At 44.0% G+C, this 19,476-nt stretch overlaps 1 long non-coding RNA gene across 1 annotated transcript; it reads left to right on the forward strand.

Moving 5' to 3' along the window:
• The first annotated feature begins 10,539 nt into the window (after positions 1-10,539).
• On the forward strand, positions 10,540-15,483 carry LOC142153260 (uncharacterized). Its single transcript, XR_012691461.1, has 3 exons — positions 10,540-10,683; positions 13,825-14,071; positions 15,471-15,483. It is a non-coding gene; the product is annotated as an uncharacterized LOC142153260 (long non-coding RNA).
• Positions 15,484-19,476: the final 3,993 nt, after the last annotated feature.

Here is a 19,476-nt window from a genome sequence, read left to right on the forward strand (position 1 = left end):
TCTCCCCGGGGCAAACCAGCCCAATGCTGGCGGATGCCAGAATAATTTATAAGATTTAGAAAAACGTTTGTGGAACTACATCTTCCAGCTAGCCCTGGAAGCAATTAACTGCTTGTGCATCTTTCATATGGCTGTCAGACTATAACGGTACATATAGCACCACAAACCTACCTAATCTGATATATAAAGATTATTGGTCTGTTTGTCCGGTTATGCATTCGGACATCCCTGCACCGATTGGGATGAAACAGACGTGAGGTGGTCTAGTTAAGCTTGTTCTGGCCCTTCCACTGGATGTATTTAAATGACATTATGGCTGCTAATAATTTTTAAAATGTTGACGGTTACATCCAACTCATTGATAACTTCTGCTTGCAGTAAATAAGCACAGACAACGATTATAGTAATCTTTTATTTGAAATAAATACTCCCCCAAATCCCTCGTTTTCCACTCCTAAATCTTAAATTAATCTTCTTTCCTTCCATCCTGTGGTAATCCGGAGGAAATCTAATAAGGGAAAAGCCGTATATATATATATATATATATATATATAGACCCCTGGTGTTCTATGAAGGAACTTCATCGTAAGTCAGGAGAAACAGAGGGTAGTGTGGGTACTGCTCACAAGAGCTTTAATGCTGAAACAATAGGAGCTCATGGGACTCAAGTATTATCAGATGGGAGTAGGATAAGCTATAGTGGAACGATGGCTTCTGAGAGAAAGCTTGAAAGACTGAAGGTTGTGGGAGAGTCTGGTCAGGCAGGGGGTTTGATTAAGGTGAGGAGGTTACATTCGTTAAGCCAGTAGATAATGAGAGAATGGATAAGTGTTTTGGTAATGTCCACAGTGAGAAAGTGGCTTAATCTGGTGATATCATTATCAGCTTTGACCATGTCATAATCACCAATGTCCTCAGCTGCCAAATTTATATAAGTTTCATGGATTTCCCCTATTAATACGGATGCCGGGCAGATTGTCCAGGAAGTCTCTGGCCAGGCCTGGATTGTTGTCTCCCTTCTTCATTTTAGGAATCAGGGCAGTGACAGGCACCAGGGAGGGCAGATCTAGCAAAACTTTAATCTCTAAGCTTCCATACCTCCTCCTTTTATGAGGCCCTTTCCTCCTGGATCAGCACAAGTATGTCACACATATATTTGGTCATATACTCCACATAGAACTGCTAGATTTCTCTGATCTGTTGGATGATGGTCCTCTGTAGAACTTGACCCCATCCCACTTCTAACACCAGCTTGTGTTGAGCTGGGTGAAATCAGGATTCTAGAAGCAGATGTTTTCCAAACTTGTCCTTATTAGCTGATGTGCAGGAACATGGCAAATGGCATCACAGCAACAACAGATCACCGTAACCAGAAAGGTCACTACGGTCAGAATATGTTAGTAGCACCCGACAGAGGATAATGTAGAGCTTACAAGCTCTTACTGATCTCTCCTTCCTCCCAGCAGCAGACAACACTAATGTGGCAGCTGGATTTTTATAAAGAGATCAGCATAGTCCGGGCCAGTGTGAGAAAGGATGGAGCTATTGCACCTTACTTTTAATTCCTCTTTAATCTCTTGTCTATTCACTTTCTGATGTCCAAACCAACATTGCTGTGTGACTAGCTCATATAGTCCACTAAGAACTTTTTCGGTTGCAATCTGGCTGAACCAATATGCAATATGTAGCAGGGCCATCTTTCCCATTGGGCACAATGGGCAGGTGCCCGGGGGCCCTGCAGCCCAGGGGGGCCCATCGGAGGCAGCAAAGAAAAAAAAAAAACCTGAAAAAAAAAAAAAAAGACAATACTTACCTTGCGGTCAGCTGGCGATCCGGCTTCCTCCATGGTCTCCTCCTCCGAACGGCGCTCGCAGTGCATGTCGGGCGTGACGTCATCACGCCCGCCCGACATCTATTGCGGAGCGCGACGGAGAAGGAGACCATGGAGGGAGCCGGATCGCCAGCTGACCGCAAGGTAAGTATTGTCTTCTTTTTTCCAGGTTGTTTTTTTTTTGCTGCCTCCGACGGGCCCCCCTTATATATATTAATTTTTTTTGTTTTATATATATATGTATATATAGGGGCCCCGGTGCACTGCTGTGCCCGGGGGCCCAAGATGTTGTTAAGAGGGCCCTGATATGTAGCACTTCCCCTGTATCATGTAGCAAATGCCTATTTTCTTACAGATAAGTTGTGAGCGGCGCCCTCTCACCACTTTGTATTGTTTTATTACTGTGGTTGATCTCAATTGTAAAGCGCTACAGAGCTGTTAAGTAAAACCAGTCCACTCACATTCCCGTGTACCAGTTTATTTAAAGAGGACATAAAGAAAGTTTATTTTAGTCACATTGTGCAAACAGTACACATGCAAAGTGTCACAAACTGCTCATAATTAGCTTTGATCATTGCAATGTATATAAGAGTAATAAAATCAATTCTACATTGGTATTGTGCAATAGTAACACTTTCAGAGTCACAGGCTTAAACTTGATGTCTGTGTCCCTCTGCTTTGAGAGGGACATAAGCTTAAATTTTACGTCCCATGCTCGAGAAAAATCTCACAAAATGCTGCAAATTATGTCCAGTGATAGAACAATAAAATAAAAACAACACACAGAAAAATGTTCCTTTCTTATGAACCATGGTCCCAGACGCTTATAGAGTACACAAATGTTGTATTTATATATTTCTTACAAGCTGCAGAATAAAATCACAGGTATATTTTGCAGGTTGAATTCATTGTGTACAAGTTGCTAAAGTCAGAATCTACTTTTTAAAACTTGCCTGTTTGTTGCTTTATAATGTCCATAATCAAAAAAGATGTTTATTCAACTATGGACGCAAAAGAAAGTTATGAGATAAAGTAAATAAAATAAACTTGTCTGGAGAAAAAAAAAAAAGTTATTCCTGGCAAAACCGATTCCGTCTGAGTGAGCAGATGAACTCAGATCTCTGGCACTAAAATGGTTAAAACCTCTGTACTCTCTGGCAGATGAATTTGGGTCGGTGTAACACTGCCACCATCTGGCCAATAATGAATATGGCACATAAAACAGAAAGAAGGATATACTTTATGAAAACTGTGGCTCTCCACCTCATTGTGAAACTGTAAGTCCTGCTGGGAATTGTAGTTCTACAACAGCTGGTTACAGGTTGACTGCATGCAGATTACACACAGAAATATATTTTTATAAAGTATATATATAAAATAAATACATAATACAAAATATTAAATTGTTTAAGTGGGTGCATCTTCATTAAATATTTCTTAAGTATTTTATAAATGCAGCAATGGTAATTCAAATAAAAAACACATGGGAAATCTAAGTGTAGCCAATGGAACGAGCAAGCAGAAGTAGGTAAAACTAGGGTAGGTGTCGTGAAACTACAAGTCTCAGCATGTATATTTGCCAATGTTTGAAAATATTTACAAGGACACCGTTTAGCTGGGTTGGTAATGATGGTTTGTTAGAGAATCATCATGTATGGCAACGTTCATTTAGTTATTTTACATTTTAAAGACTGTTCTTAAATAGAATTGAGAAGCAAACATAATAAGATTATATTATTACAATTAACTTGCAGAGACTGCAGTTCCACAACTAAAGTCACAGGTTGCTTAGCCCATTAATACCCAGCCATACATACGTATGGCACATAGAAATGGCTGCTACACCATGATATATGTGACTGCTCACTGGAGCCGGCTAAATCCTGCTGCTCGCTGGACAAGATTTTGCATAGCGTTCAATGAAATCAGCATCAATGTTTATTTATAAGACCGCAGATTCTGTAGCCCCGGAAAATGATCATACAAGTATGACATACATGAACACAGTAAGCATAACAACAGATATGTTGATACAATTAACCATAAAAATTAATGCATGGATACAATTACACATGAGAGCAATGTGAGGTAGGAAATACAAGAATGAGTTGTGCACAAACAATTATGGTTAAAACAAATGCAGGTGTGAATTATGCGAGTAAACAAACAGCATATCAGACAGATATAATTCAGCATAAGACATGACAAGGACATACTAGGAAGATGAGAGTTGACCTCCATGAGACATAGGGTAGGGAGGACCCTACCTGTGAGAGGGTACATTCTAGAGGGAGGGATAGGAGCAAATGGGACATAAGTGGATGTGGTGGGTGGAGGATGTAGAGGGAGTAGACAGGGGATCTAGAAGGGAGTAGGATAGCATGCATGAAGAGGCAGGTTTTGGGGAGTGTTTGAAGGGTTTTACGTTGGGGGAGATTCTGGTAGGGCAAGGCAAGGAGTTCCAGAGGTGAGGAGACAGAGTCGGAGCGAAGCTGACGAGCCGGGGTGTATCTCAGAGATGTAAGCATGGAAAGCATTAGTGAGGGCTTTGTGGCTTTGTACGTGAGGATGAGCAGCTGGATTCAAGAGGCAATGAAGAGCCAGTGAAGGGATTTACAGAGTGGAGTAGCGGATGGGGAGGCAAGAGAGGTAGATTAGTCTAGCAACAGCATTCACAATGGATTGTAGAGGGGAAGGTGAGTGAGGAGGATGTTGCAGTACTCAAGGAGGGAAATAACGAGCTAGTGGGCCATGGTTTTGGTTACTTCCTGAATGAGGAAAAGTGTATTTTGGAAATGTTGCGAAGGATGGAAGAGGTACTGGAATGTGAGGAGTGAAGTTCAGGGCGGAGTCAAGGATGGCACCAAGGCAGCGGGCATAGGCAACAGGGGAGACTGTGATGTTGTCGACTGAGTGAAAGATAATGAGCTCAGATTTGGACATGTTAAGTTTGAGGAAGCGTTGGGACATCCGGGTTGAGATGGCAGCGATACAGTTCCCAGAATAGAAAATAGAGAGAGAGGTCGGGGGGAAGAAAGATAGATTTTAGTGTCAGTGTAGAATTCTTAGTGGTAACTGAAGGAGCGTAAGTATTCACAGACAGAGGAAGTGTAGAGAAATACGAGCAGAGGGCCAAGAACTGAGCCTTGGAGGAACCAGTGGCGGATCCAGGGGGGGGGGGGGGGGGGCGATCTGTGCAGGTCCGTTCAGCAGTGACAGAGCAGCGGGGCAGCACACTGTCACTGCCGAGCGGACCTGCACATAGTGTGCAGCCGCCGGCAGCCTTAGAAATCAGAAAGGGGGTGGGGCCTAAATCGCCCCCCCTAAAATCGCCCGGGGTAAAGCAGTTGTCTAGATCCGCCCCTGGGAGGAACTCGATAGAGAGAGTAACAGGAGGGAGCAGGAGTCAGAAGTAGAGACAGTGAAGGAATGACCCGAGAGGTAGGACATAAGTTTCGGTGAAGAGGGCGGAAGCCAGACTGAAAAGTGAGTCAGTCAATTGACGAGAAGTTGTTGAAGAGTTTTGCAAGCAGAAGGGAGCAGAGAAATTGAGATGTAATTGGAGAGAGAGGACAAGGGTCAGGAGAGTTTCTTGAGAAAAGGAGAGATAAGAGCATGTTGAGAGGAAGACTCTAGTGGGTAGAGAGAGGTTAAAGAGATGAGCAAGGTGCCAGCAAGCATTGGGGGAAAGGGAGCGGAGGACTTAGAACAGAGTCACGGGGGTAGGTTGAGGAAGAAGAGGAGGAAAGGAGAACATGGATCTCAGACGTAGTTGAAGGAGGGAAGGAACTGAGGGTGATATGGTGTGTGGGTCTTTGAGATTTAGTGGTGGTTAGTGTCAATTTTGTCTTCAAAATAAGTGGTAAAGTGGTGAGTGATGGGGGAGGGAGAACAGAAATGTGAATTGACAATGAGCAGCGGAGATTGTTGGGTGGAGAAGAAGTTTGTTTGGCAAGAGAGAGGGCGGTGTAGTAGGAAGAAAGGATAAATTTGAAGTTGACGTAGTCTGATTTGGAGCAGGATTTTCTTCACTGGCGCTCAGCAGATTAGGAACATTTTTACAGATAGCGAATCTGTGAGGAGTGCTAGGGCTGGATTTTGGATTGCCGGAGACGAAGTATGGTGGCTAGGGCTGTCGTATCAAGGGTACGGTGTTGTAGAGGGAAACGGCAGCAATGGGGCAGTACTGGAAAGAAATGCCAACAAGGATGGGTACGAGAGAGGACAAGAAGAATATACGGTCTTTAAGGTGATGCTGAATCCACATGACTTTGTGTGAGGGTGGGGAACATGAGGTCGGAAGAGGATAAAGGAAAAGAGATTGTGGTCAGAGAAGAAGACTTGATTGGACAAGTTGGAGATGTCACAAAGGTGGGAGAGATCGAGGGAGTGACCATCACGATGGGAGGATATAGGAGGATGAGTATGAGGAGCTTAGAAAAAGATAAGGTTCAGGCGGTATGACGCTGTGGGTGCAGATAAGACAGGTGATGGTTGAGGGCTGATAGTAAAGAATTGGGTAGAAGTATCTACAGTCAACAGGGAAGGAGGGGTGTAGTAAATAAGTAGTAACAGAGACGTAGAGGAGGGACGGTAGTAAATAAGGAGTTAGATAGATAGAGATTGGGGCAGTAGGTGGCGCCAGTGAGCAGGATAGAAGTAGATAGTTGTAATATAACAATAATAGTTAGAGATCATAGTGTATAGCAGTTATGAGAAACCAGATTAGCAAGAAATTCACTAATTCAGCAGTGAGTTTATCCAGGCTGACGGATCAATAGGGAGTGTCCAGGCAGTGCAGGTGTATGAGGAGGAGGTAACAGGAACTCACAGGATTGTTGGATTTATTCCCGGCTGTAGCAGTGATTTCAGGTAGAGTGTTCTCCTGTTTAAACTCCAGTGTAACTTCTGTATAATTCCTGCTTAACTCCTCTATAACTCCTCTATAATTCCTGCTTAACTCCTCTATAACTCCTGCGTAACTCCTCTATAACTCCTGCGTAACTCCTCTATAACTCCTCTATAAATCCTGTGTAACTCCTCTATAACTCCTGCTTAACTTCTCTATAACTCCTGCGTAACTCCTCTATAACTCCTGTGTAACTCCTCTATAACTCCTGCTTAACTCCTCTATAACTCCTGCGTAACTCCTCTATAACTCCTGCTTAACTTCTCTATAACTCCTGCGTAACTCCTCTATAACTCCTGTGTAACTCCTCTATAACTCCTGCTTAACTCCTCTATAACTCCTGTGTAACTCCTCTATAACTCCTCTATAACTCCTGCAAAACTCCTCTATAACTCCTGCTTAACTCCTCTATAACTCCTACGTAACTTCCCTACAACTCCTGCGTAACACGTCTATAACTCCTGCGTAACTCCCCTACAACCCTTGCGTAACTCCCCTACAACTCCTGCATAATTCCCCCACAACTCCTGCGTAACTCCTTTAAAACCCCTGCGCAACTCCTCTACAACTCCTGTGTAACTCCCCTACAACTCCTGCGTAACGCCCCTACAACTCCTGCGTAACTCCCCTACAACTCCTGCATAACTCCTCTAAAACCCCTGCGCAACTCCTTTATAACTCCTGCGTAACTCCCCTACAACTCCTGCGTAACTCCACTACAACTCCTGCATAACTCTCATACAACTCCTGCGCAACTCCTCTACAACTGCTGTGTAACTCCTGCGTAACTCCCCTACAACTCCTGCACAACTCCTCTAAAACCCATGCGCAACTCCACTACAACTCCTGCGTAACTCAACTACAACTCCTGCGTAACTCCTACAACTCCTGCGTAACTCCCCTACAACTCCTGTGTAACTCCACTACAACTCCTGCGTAACTCCCATACAACTCCTGCGTAACTCCTCTATAACTCCTGCGTAACTCCCCTACAACTCCTCTACAACCCTTGCGTAACTCCCCTACAACTCCTGCGTAACTCCCCCACAACTCCTGCGTAACTCCTTTAAAACCCCTGCGCAACTCCTCTACAACTCCTGCGTAACTCCCCTACAACTCCTGTGTAACTCCTCTATAATTCCTGCTTAACTCCTCTATAACTCCTCTATAATTCCTGCTTAAGTCCTCTATAACTCCTCTATAATTCCTGCTTAACTCCTCTATAACTCCTCTATAACTCCTGCGTAACTCCTCTATAACTCCTGTGTAACTCCTCTATAACTCCTGCTTAACTCCTCTATAACTCCTGCGTAACTCCTCTATAACTCCTGTGTAACTCCTCTATAACTCCTGCTTAACTCCTCTATAACTCCTGCGTAACTCCCCTACAACTCCTGCGTAACTACCCCACAACTCCTGCGTAACTCCTTTAAAACCCCTGCGCAACTCCTCTACAACGCCTGCGTAACTCCCCTACAACTCCTGCGTAACTCCCCTACAACTCCTGTGTAACTCCTCTATAATTTCTGCTTAACTCCTCTATAACTCCTCTATAATTCCTGCTTAACTCCTCTATAACTCCTGCGTAACTCCTCTATAACTCCTCTATAACTCCTGTGTAACTCCTCTATAACTCCTGCTTAACTCCTCTATAACTCCTGCGTAACTCCTCTATAACTCCTGTGTAACTCCTCTATAACTCCTGCTTAACTCCTCTATAACTCCTGCGTAACTCCCCTACAACTCCTGCGTAACTCCCCTACAACTCCTGTGTAACTCCTCTATAATTCCTGCTTAACTCCTCTATAACTCCTCTATAATTCCTGCTTAACTCCTCTATAACTCCTCTATAATTCCTGCTTAACTCCTCTATAATTTCTGCTTAACTCCTCTATAACTCCTCTATAATTCCTGCTTAACTCCTCTATAACTCCTCTATAACTCCTGCGTAACTCCTCTATAACTCCTCTATAACTCCTGTGTAACTCCTATATAACTCCTGCTTAACTCCTCTATAACTCCTGCGTAACTCCTCTATAACTCCTGCTTAACTCCTCTATAACTCCTGCGTAACTCCCCTACAACTCCTGTGTAACTCCACTACAACTCCTGCGTAACTCCCCTACAACTCCTGCGTAACTCCTCTATAACTCCTGCGTAACTCCCCTACAACTCCTCTACAACCCTTGCGTAACTCCCCCACAACTCCTGCGTAACTCCTTTAAAACCCCTGCGCAACTCCTCTACAACTCCTGCGTAACTCCACTACAACTCCTGCGTAACTGCACTACAACTCCTGCGTAACTCCCCTACAACTCCTGTGTAACTCCACAACTCCTGTGTAACTCCCCTACAACTCCTGCGTAACTCCCCTACAACTCCTGCGTAACTCCTCTAAAACTCCTGCGTAACTCCCCTACAACTCCTGCGTAACTCCCCTACAACTCCTGCGCAACTCCTCTACAACTCCTGCGTAACTCCCCTACAACTCCTGCGTAACTCCTCTACAACTCCTGTGTAACTCCCCTACAACTCCTGCGTAACTCCTCTACAACTCCTACGTAACTCCTTTATAACTCCTGCGTAACTCCCCTACAACTCCTGCGTAACTCCACTACAACTCCTGCATAACTCTCATACAACTCCTCTACAACTGCTGTGTAACTCCTGCGTAACTCCCCTACAACTCCTGCGCAACTCCTCTAAAACCCATGCGCAACTCCACTACAACTCCTGTGTAACTCCACTACAACTCCTGCGTAATTCCTACAACTCCTGCGTAACTCCTCTACAACTCCTGCGTACCTCCCCTACAACTCCTGCGTAACTCCCCTACAACTCCTGTGTAACTCCACTACAACTCCTGCGTAACTCCCATACAACTCCTGCGTAACTCCTCTATAACTCTGCGTAACTCCCCTACAACTCCTCTACAACCCTTGCGTAACTCCCCTACAACTCCTGGGTAACTCCTCTACAACTCCTGCGTAACTCCCCTACAACTCCTGGGTAACTCCTCTACAACTCCTGCGTAACTCCCCCTACAACTCCTGCACAACTCTTAATTATTGTATATGAATGGTAATACACACTGTCTGTGCATCCCCACATTGCAGCCACTACACAGATTATGTATGTGTAACAGGCATGTGGTCATTTCCCTATACTAGAGAAAATTGCACATATTAGGTATCAAAATAGATTGGAGGAATATGGGAACACGTCTAAGGACATATTTATAGAGGTGCAGGAATTGCTCACAAATTACCATGAGTGTAATTATGGAAATATGTAATTTTTCTTGATCATTTAGCTTTTATTACCCTAAAAAATAAAAGTCTAAAATGCTACCAAAAGGAAACCCTGTCACACAGAAAATATATATAATAAAATTAACTCTGATACCTAAAATAAATAATAATAATAATAATAATAAAACTATGGTGGCTTATCCTGAGCACAGCAACAATGCTAAACTTGGTCACAAACTACCCTGGCCACTAAGAATCAATTGCATAATGTAAATAAACGTCATAAAATCCCCATGTTGGCACAAAGGTGAAAATATAATCTAACATTTACCTCATAAAATCAACAACTCTAAATATACTCTCAGTAACTACCCACAGGGCTAAGACCCCCATAATTAGTGAGGTGTATTTAATGTTTTATAAGAACCCAGAAGACATAAGACTGTGGGGATTGTTTATGTACAGAAATAAATGTGTTAGTCTCTGAGGCACCATTATATTATCACTTCCCTTCATCCGCGGCCGCCGCGGGGGGTTCTGGGAGCTGTAGTTCCGCCTCCCTCAGCGATGACGCCGTGCGGGGGACACGCGAACTACCACTCCCAGCAGCCACCGCGCGAGTAAGGCCCGGACCCGTCCAGGTACCGGTCAAAGTGGAAGGCGGGAAGGAGGATTTGTGGGCTCAGGGCCAGGTAATGTCTGAGGCCGAGGAGGGGGGTCACCTCCTGCCGGTCACCGGGGTCAGTATAACACAGGCTCGGGCCGCCCCTGGGCTCGCTAGCCGCCGTGACAGCGCATGGCCGGGCTGGCTGGGACTTGTGGTTCCACAGCAGCTGGCAAGCCACGGGGTGTCCCGCCCCTGGGGCTGCAGATGGCGGCTGTCTGCTCTGTATTGTTTATGTTGTTGTTATTCTGAGTGTTTCATCGACACAATCCACCATCATTACAATATACAACATATAATATCATGTTACTGTGCTTTATGGTCATTTATTTACCTCATGTGTTAGTACATAGAGTCCTGTGTGCAGAGTGAGGCCTACTCCATCCTAGGTCACAGCTCTGGTTACACTCAGGGGTATTTCCCCATAATAACCCCCATTACTAGGATGTGTTTGTCTAATTTACTCCCAAGGTTTAGGAACTTCAAACTGGGCAAAAATAATATTTTATTGTAATGTAAAGCAAATGGGCAACAATCTATACGTCTAGGGCCGTCTGTTGTGGTCCCCAACCTTCAAATGGGCCACATGTTACCTTTAGTTTTGAGAATGAACGAAACGGCCCGTAAATAACTTCGGTTCCTCCACTGGATTCATCCCAAAACACTCCCTCACACCGCCCCCCACACATGCCCATCAGGACTCCTCCACATGCCCCTCACATATACCCCCCTCACATATACCCCAGTGTCCCTCATGCATCCCCCTCACATATACCCCAGTGTCCCTCATGCATCCCCCTCACATATACCCCCGTGTCCCTCATGCATCCCCCTCACATATACCCCCGTGTCCCTCATGCATCCCCCTCACATATACCCCAGTGTCCCTCATGCATGCCCCTCACATATACCCCAGTGTCCCTCATGCATGCCCCTCATGTATACCCCCGTGTCCCTCATGCATGCCCCTCACATATACCCCAGTGTCCCTCATGCATCCCCCTGCATGCCCCTCACATATACCCCAGTGGCCCTCATACATGCCCCTCATGTGTACCCCTGTGCCCATCACGCCTCCCCTGCATGCCCCTCACATATACCCCCGTGTCCCTCATGCTTCCCCCTGCATGCCCCTCACATATACCCCTTGTGCCCCTCATGCTTTCCCCTGCATGCCCCTCACATATACCCCAGTGTCCCTCATGCCTCCCCCTGCATGCCCCTCACGTATACCCCTGTGTCCATCACGCCTCCCCTGCCCCTCATATATACCCCCGTGTCCCTCATGTATGCCCCAGTGTCCCTCATGCATCCCCCTGCATGCCCTCACATATACCCCCGTGTCCCTCATGCATGCCCCTCACGTATACCCGTGTGCCCATCACGCCTCCCCTGCATGCCCCTCACATATACCCCAGTGTCCCTCATGCATGCCCCTCACATATACCCCTTGTGCCCCTCATGCCTCCCCCTGCATGCCCCTCACATATACCCCCGTGTCCCTCATGCATGCCCCTCACATATACCCCAGTGTCCCTCATGCCTCCCCCTGCATGCCCCTCACATATACCCCCATGCCCCTCACATATTACCCCGTGTCCCTCATGCATACCCATCACGTATACCCCTGTGCCCATCACGCCTCCCCTGCATGCCCCTCACATATACCCCGTGTCCCTCATGCATGCCCCTCACGTATACCCGTGTGCCCATCACGCCTCCCTGCATGCCCCTCACATATACCCCAGTGTCCCTCATGCATGCCCCTCACATATACCCCTTGTGCCCCTCATGCCTCCCCCTGCATGCCCCTCACATATACCCCGTGTCCCTCATGCATGCCCCTCACATATACCCCAGTGTCCCTCATTGCCTCCCCCTGCATGCCCTCACATATACCCCATGCCCCTCACATATTACCCCGTGTCCCTCATGCATCCCCTGCATGCCCCTCACATATACCCCAGTGTCCCTCATGCATACCCATCACGTATACCCCTGTGCCCATCACGCCTCCCCTGCATGCCCCTCACATATACCACATGCCCCTTGCATGCGCCTCATATCTACCCCCCCATGCCCAAAAGATCCTCCAACATGCCACTCGCACCTGCCCTGCACGTGTCTCAAACATTTGTTTTGATAGTGAAAAGCTCATTAGCTATTTGGTTTTATTTATATAATAACTCCTCTATAATAAAGCAGATATAATATTCTTATTCATGTACGCATGAAAGTAGAAAAAAAATAATTCTGAAATACACTCACAAAATTATATATATAGCACAATCAATGACAACAAGCACCTATTCGCTTCAGAGGTCAGCCAATCAGTGTGTTTACACCATCCCCAGCAAATAATACGGATAGTGACCGGTGTATCTGCTTCTCCCTGCGGGTCTTTCTCTGTTCCAAACTACACGTAGTACATCCCCTTACTGTACTCTGAATGCGCTTCACCGCCCCATTTTTTTTGTTGGGCATGTGCAGTTCAAATTTGCGTGTTTTATGGTAAAGAAACAGGCGTGGGCCCAACTGTGCATGAGTTCCCAGTGTGTTTAATTGTGATTTATGCAGGTAACCGCATTAGATTCATCAACAACAAAACGCCCTGTATTAATTGAGCATTTCCTGCCTCAATGTCACCTAACATTATTTAAAATCCTCAATAAATCATCAATCCGCTGAACTACGGACAGCACATTAGAAACAGTTACAAAATGTGCGACTGCTCATATGTGGTTGCTTAGACTGACTTTAAATACATTTATAGGATTCATGATGTATTCATTGTATGTCAATCAAATAAAAAAGGAATGGTGAAATACTAACTTAAATGGATTGTGTTCTGTACAGAATATTTCCCATGATTACATTATTCAAACAAGAAACTAGTTGTAAATGGCCTTCCTTACGAATATTTTTTATTTGGGATATAAATTCATTTCAATGTTTCAAAATAATTGCACGCTGCCTTCATTTCAAGGGAAGAGATGCACTATTTATAAATACAGCTTCCACTTTGATCTCCTATAATTTTTTCAGATTATCCTATGCAGAGAGCAGCACAAGTAGACAAAAATAATGGAGTTTAAACATGTGAACATGTTATTAGTCTGACCATGGAGGTTAACATGGGTCTGATCATTAATGAAGGCAATTGTTCCAGTCTTGCAGGGGTTAAGGTCTCTCAATCACATACTGCTGTATTGTTTACATCATTGGTCCCTGGGGTACTCCGTCCGCCTGGAGGATTCTGTAGGCATAATGTACTTGCATTCTGTATAACGCATCCGATTCTGGACGCTCTGTTGAATTCACTCCGGAACCTGACGCTGGAGGGGTCATCCGCAGCTAATCCAACTAGCACCGTGGCCACCTCCCATTGCCCTGATGGCAACAATCCAGCAAATAATGTGAGTAACAATCCTCAGGAATCCAAAGGACTGAAGTGTACAGTCAGTCATTTTAGGGTGTGATCCGACAGCTGTAGCATCCAGACTTCACCTATAATACATAAATATAATGCATTGGTGTAATTCAGCCTACAGCATGCATTTTCTAGAGTGCTGTGTGTTAGGGCTAACAACGTTAATTCAGCCCCACAGGTATTAGGTATTGCAATGTAAAAAGTGTATAAATGATCTGAATTTGTTAACACGTTCCTGTCATGTGACACATTAAGGTTGTGGTTAATTAAAATCATGCTTTTCCCAGGCCAGTGTGAGTTTTTGCAACTTATAGTTGAATGTTTCAAAATTTGAACTCATCTTAACAGGTTTAGTGTGTGTGTGTGTGTGTGTGTGTGTGTATATATATATATATATATATATATATATATATATATATTTTTAAATTTCTTCCATTTCCCACATAAAAGATGAGATGTCACGCCTAGGAATTACATCCCGTACTGTGATAGAATTTAAGATATGGGACATTGCGCGCTGACTCTGCTATTATCTTCAAGTTTCCTTTAGACAGAGTTACAGTATAGCCACCTGTGCCTGTGTGCAGCTTGAATAGAACTCAGAGTAGTCATTAATATTCATTTTAAATGACCAAGGTGGGCTCTTAAAACTTTCCACTACCCTTCTTAGTAAATATTCAGGGTCGCTGGATTGGACAGTGATAGGGCTGGGAAAAAAAATCATGTAAATACTGTTTTGTTGAGATTAGGAGCCAAATGTTAATGAGTTTTTCATTAAACATCTATACAACGAGACTCTTAACAGACATTGTGGAAAGATCTAGAAGTGGAATGATGGAGTGTGAGTGAGGGGGAGACATACTCCACTCAATCACAGAATTGTCTAACCTGTTCCTGTAATATTTGCATATATATCTGTATACATTTATCATATAAATCAAATCTCATTGGTGCATATTTGCAATAAAAACCATTGCAAAAATATACCAATAATTTCCAATCAGTTTGTTTTCATTATATAGTTTTCTGGCTATGATCTTAGTGCAGATTTGCACACTTGAGCAACAATAGTAAATAACCCCCAGCAAGTGTCTATTATATGCATTGTTCTCTGCTAGTGACCATATCTACTAGTGCGATCTCCTTAGTGATTACATACTGCTGACATTCCCAGGATTGTATGTTTAGGTCATCATCACAGTGCTGCACATTGGAGAAATGTTGATTGCACATAACCCAGTATATATTGGGCTGGTCTGCTCTGAGGCCGGCCGGGTGACACTACCGCCATCTGTATCATTGTGATGTCTAATCTTACACTGTCATTTGCTTCCTAGTCATTAAGGATTAATGTAGACTATGCATTGTCTGTCCTTCTGTTTCAGGACCTGCCGTTGGACCTCTTTGCTTATGGGACCAGTAACGCTTGTTATTGGTGAAATAGCTGGGCGTGGGGATTCCTACATTTCGTATTGTTCCAGTTCATCCTGAAACTTGTAAATCCATACACTGAAATTGTTTGACCCGTGAGTCCCAGGACATGTCTTCCTCAGAAGCTTCGACCGCAAGTTCTTACCCCAGAGTATCCAGAGAACGTGAGGTCAACCATGGAGGACATACAGATTTTGTTATTATATCTGATGAAGGAACGTTGGATTTCAGACCTGGGTGTAACCAAGCAGCCCAGACCTCGTGAATTCAATACTATCTCCTAGGACTTGGGAGAAATATCTGTCCTCCTGGAAAAGCTGGATACAGTTCAAGAAGTCGGTCCGGCAAAGGGGCTGGTGCCGGGCGGAGAAAATCATGGTGGACTTTTTTGAACACTTAATAGCCAGCGAATATAGCAGGGGAAAAGTAGTGAGCATTTTGGCTGGGATCTCCTTTTGCTTACAAATGATGGAGAAGAAAGACGTCACCAAACAGTTTATCATCAGCAAATGCTGACAAGCTGGAGGAACAAGGAGATGGAGGACACCGTGGAGACCGAGAGCAACGGGGACTATGGTGAACTCCTGACACCCGAAATGCTCGGCTCTGTACTATACGCCACAAAGAAAGTTTGTTTTGACAACAACGAGAGCAGACTGTTTTGCGCAGCCTTCACACTGGCGTTCTATGGGTCTTTCGACATGGAAGAACTGGTGGCCAGATCCAAGGAAGAGGAAGGGACAGGTCTGGCATTTAAAGATGTAATCGTTGAGCGGAATTCTATATACTGCAAAATGCAGAAATCCAGATCCAACAAAAGCCAGTGGGTAGAGGTTAAAAAACGAGAGGACAAGTTTTTGTGTCCAGTTACCAGAATAAAGAAGTACTTAGAAGTCAGGCCAGATAGTGGTAGAAACTTTTTTATCCACGAAAACGGGACACTGTTGACCCACTTCCAGTTCAGCCGAGTGCTGACGTTCGCCTTAGAGGAAGCAGGCCTGGACTCTAGAGGTTCGGACCTCATTCCCTGAGCTATAAAACATGAGGCCGGTCTGTGGGTTTCTCACCGTGTGTAGAATTACAAGGCTGGGTAGGTGGTGCTCAGACGCCCACGTGAAATCTATACATGAGTTGAAATAATTAAGAAACCCATTTGAAGAAGGGGAGACTGCCTAACTTATTTACTTCATTGTAGCTTCTATTGGCTGAACCGCTGCAGAGACGGATCCCAATCTCACTTTCTATGCAGCAAACCTGGGATAATTCAGGGAAACAGTAAGGAACCCTTATAAGTCTGCTGGAAAGTGAAGAACAACGGGCACCATAATAAGTTAGTCGGTTATCCCCATGAAATATGTTTTGCAAGTTACCAAAATTAAAGTGGACTTATCACCAACACACACTTGGCAGCCACCTCGTAGGCTCAGGATGCAGCTTGTCATTATACTAGGAACTTATGACGGTGCCTCATGCCTCTTAGTAAATCAATAGGCTTAATATTTCTTGAGCCCACAAAATTGCTGCCTTCTTTGTGTCCGGTGAGGGGTGCATCTTAAAATCAGACATTTCTAGTACACACCTGCTGCATAGCTGCACTACAGTGAGTACAGATGTGTTTTACACCCCCCCCTTCCCCCCATGCTGACGTCTCCTGCTGTTAACGCTCCTGTACTCAGAGCCTGGAGGGTGCTCTCAGGAGTTTACCTTCACATTGTTTGCTGTGAGTACAGGTGCATTAACAGAGAGCAGGTGAGGAGCTCCTAACGTCGGGGGTCCTACTAATGGGACTCCTGTGGGGTTTGCTAGTTGGGGGAGGGGCAGTAACTCCACAAACAAGCATTTTAGATGGAGTTTATTAAGTTTGTATATGAATGTTTAGCTCAGATTAGGTACTGGGTATAGCAATCCTGAAATGCACTAGAGATATCAGTACATGACACCAGGATTTGCCAGTAGATTTTGTTAGTTTCAAATCTGATCCATTTACAGTTAGTGTTTGGTGTAAATTTAAAGAAAGGAAAAAAAAAAACCTGTTGAATCACAGGAATTACCCAAAGCATCGTGACTCCAGCAAGCCACCCCTCCAGCGTACTTTACAGAGCGGATACGGGAAAACCAGACGCCAACGGCTTCTTTTCTATTTTTGTGTTTCCCCCCCCCCCCAAATCAGTCTTGTTTGAAGTAATGTTTCTAAACGTCTATATTTTTCTCTGTCTTCGTTTTGGAATAAAGTTATGGTAATTAAATCTTTGTTTAGTTTCACTTTACTTTGTGGCACAACCAATTGTTTCATCTGATATAAAACAGTTTCTAAAAACTCTCCAAGGACTGGGTATATCTTTTACCTCAAGTCCATGTGTAACTTTTAATATGTCGCTCAGAATTCTCCAAGAGCAATTCTAATGCTATAACTACAAATATCTTTTTTAAACGTAAATCACCTTAATTCCTTCCAATGGATGAGTTGCCATCAACAGTATTAATTCACTTGTATGGACATGACAGATTCTAATGTGTGTGATCACCTCCAAGTACGTCCTCTCCTTCCACTTTATCAACTCCATCTTGTTTGTCCACACTATTATTATTATTAATAACATTTATATAATGCCGGCATACTTTGCATTTATGGAAGAATTGGACATTTGAAGACACATTACTCTTACATATTTTCTAGTGTATTTAAAGCGCCAACAAATTCTTGTCTGAAGATGGAAGAAAGGCAAAGTCTTTGAATTAGAATACAAGGTAAACTGTTTATTAAATCATCATTAACATTTAATTATATAGAGCATATATACAGCATATTTGGTAGCACATTACAATTAGGAATAAAATAATACTCTGTAATACAGGTAAGAGGGCCCTGCTCACAAGCTTACAATCAATGGGAGTCTGATTCATGAGATTGAGTTCTACATATCGGTTCTGGGTCCGATATGTAGGTGTTGGGTCAGGGGCTCAGAGGGTTGTAGTCTTGTATAAAGGGTGGTAGTAGGGTAATCTAGGGCAGGTGAGGAATATTATAAGCTTACCTGAAGAGATGCGTTTTCAGAGAACACTTGAATACACATAAATTCATAGCTTCATTCAGTGTTAAAATAACATTACCTTCTATATAAAAAGCTGCAGAACCTAAACACAAAACCGCATTCATCGACTTGAGAGGTAAATCTAGTGCTGACATTTTCTCCTAACAGCATGGAAAGCAGACAGGATAAAAGCACATTGACAAAGCTGCAGACATGGTGAGAGCTGATCCCTATGGAAGCTGCAGCCATTGCTGCGTGTGTGAACAACACACGTGTATCAGTGTTAGGGTGAATGATCACTACGCCTGCAGTATATATTTTATACTCTCCTTACGTCTCCGTTCTGTTTAGAATTTGACAAAATAATATTTGATAAAGCACCTATCTAGGCAAGGCCAAGGGGTTCATTCTGCCCAGGCTGTTTGTAGTTGAAAAATAAGATATACAACAGGTATAAATCCTTGTTTTCTGGATGAAATGGGTGATGCTGAGAGAGGTATGCTTCATACAGACACACACTACCATATTGCCATCAACATCACGCACTTGGCCCAATATTGCAATGTGTGTAGCCCTGGAATGATGTCCAATAATAATTTGATTGTAATTGCTTTGAATGCTATCAGACTTTAATTATGGCAGAATATGCAGCAAGTCCCAAAACACTCTGTAGAATATTAACTGACAGCCATTCCTAGTGTACCTAGCTCCATATGACTCCATGTTATAAAACGTGACTGGAGTTCTATTATCTGTCCCCCCCGAAGGCTGCAATGGTCCAGCACTGCCCTCTGCTTCTTTTAAAGGCAGCAGTGGTGTTAACACCCTCCCTAGTGAAGTTCAGTTTATGTGAATGTAAAGTGCATTGTCAGCATCGCTGTGTCTTGCATAGGGCCACCTTAGCAGCAGTGATTGGTACCTTTAGGGA

Source organism: Mixophyes fleayi, chromosome 4 (assembly GCF_038048845.1).
Source record: "Mixophyes fleayi isolate aMixFle1 chromosome 4, aMixFle1.hap1, whole genome shotgun sequence".
Lineage (NCBI taxonomy): Eukaryota > Metazoa > Chordata > Amphibia > Anura > Limnodynastidae > Mixophyes > Mixophyes fleayi.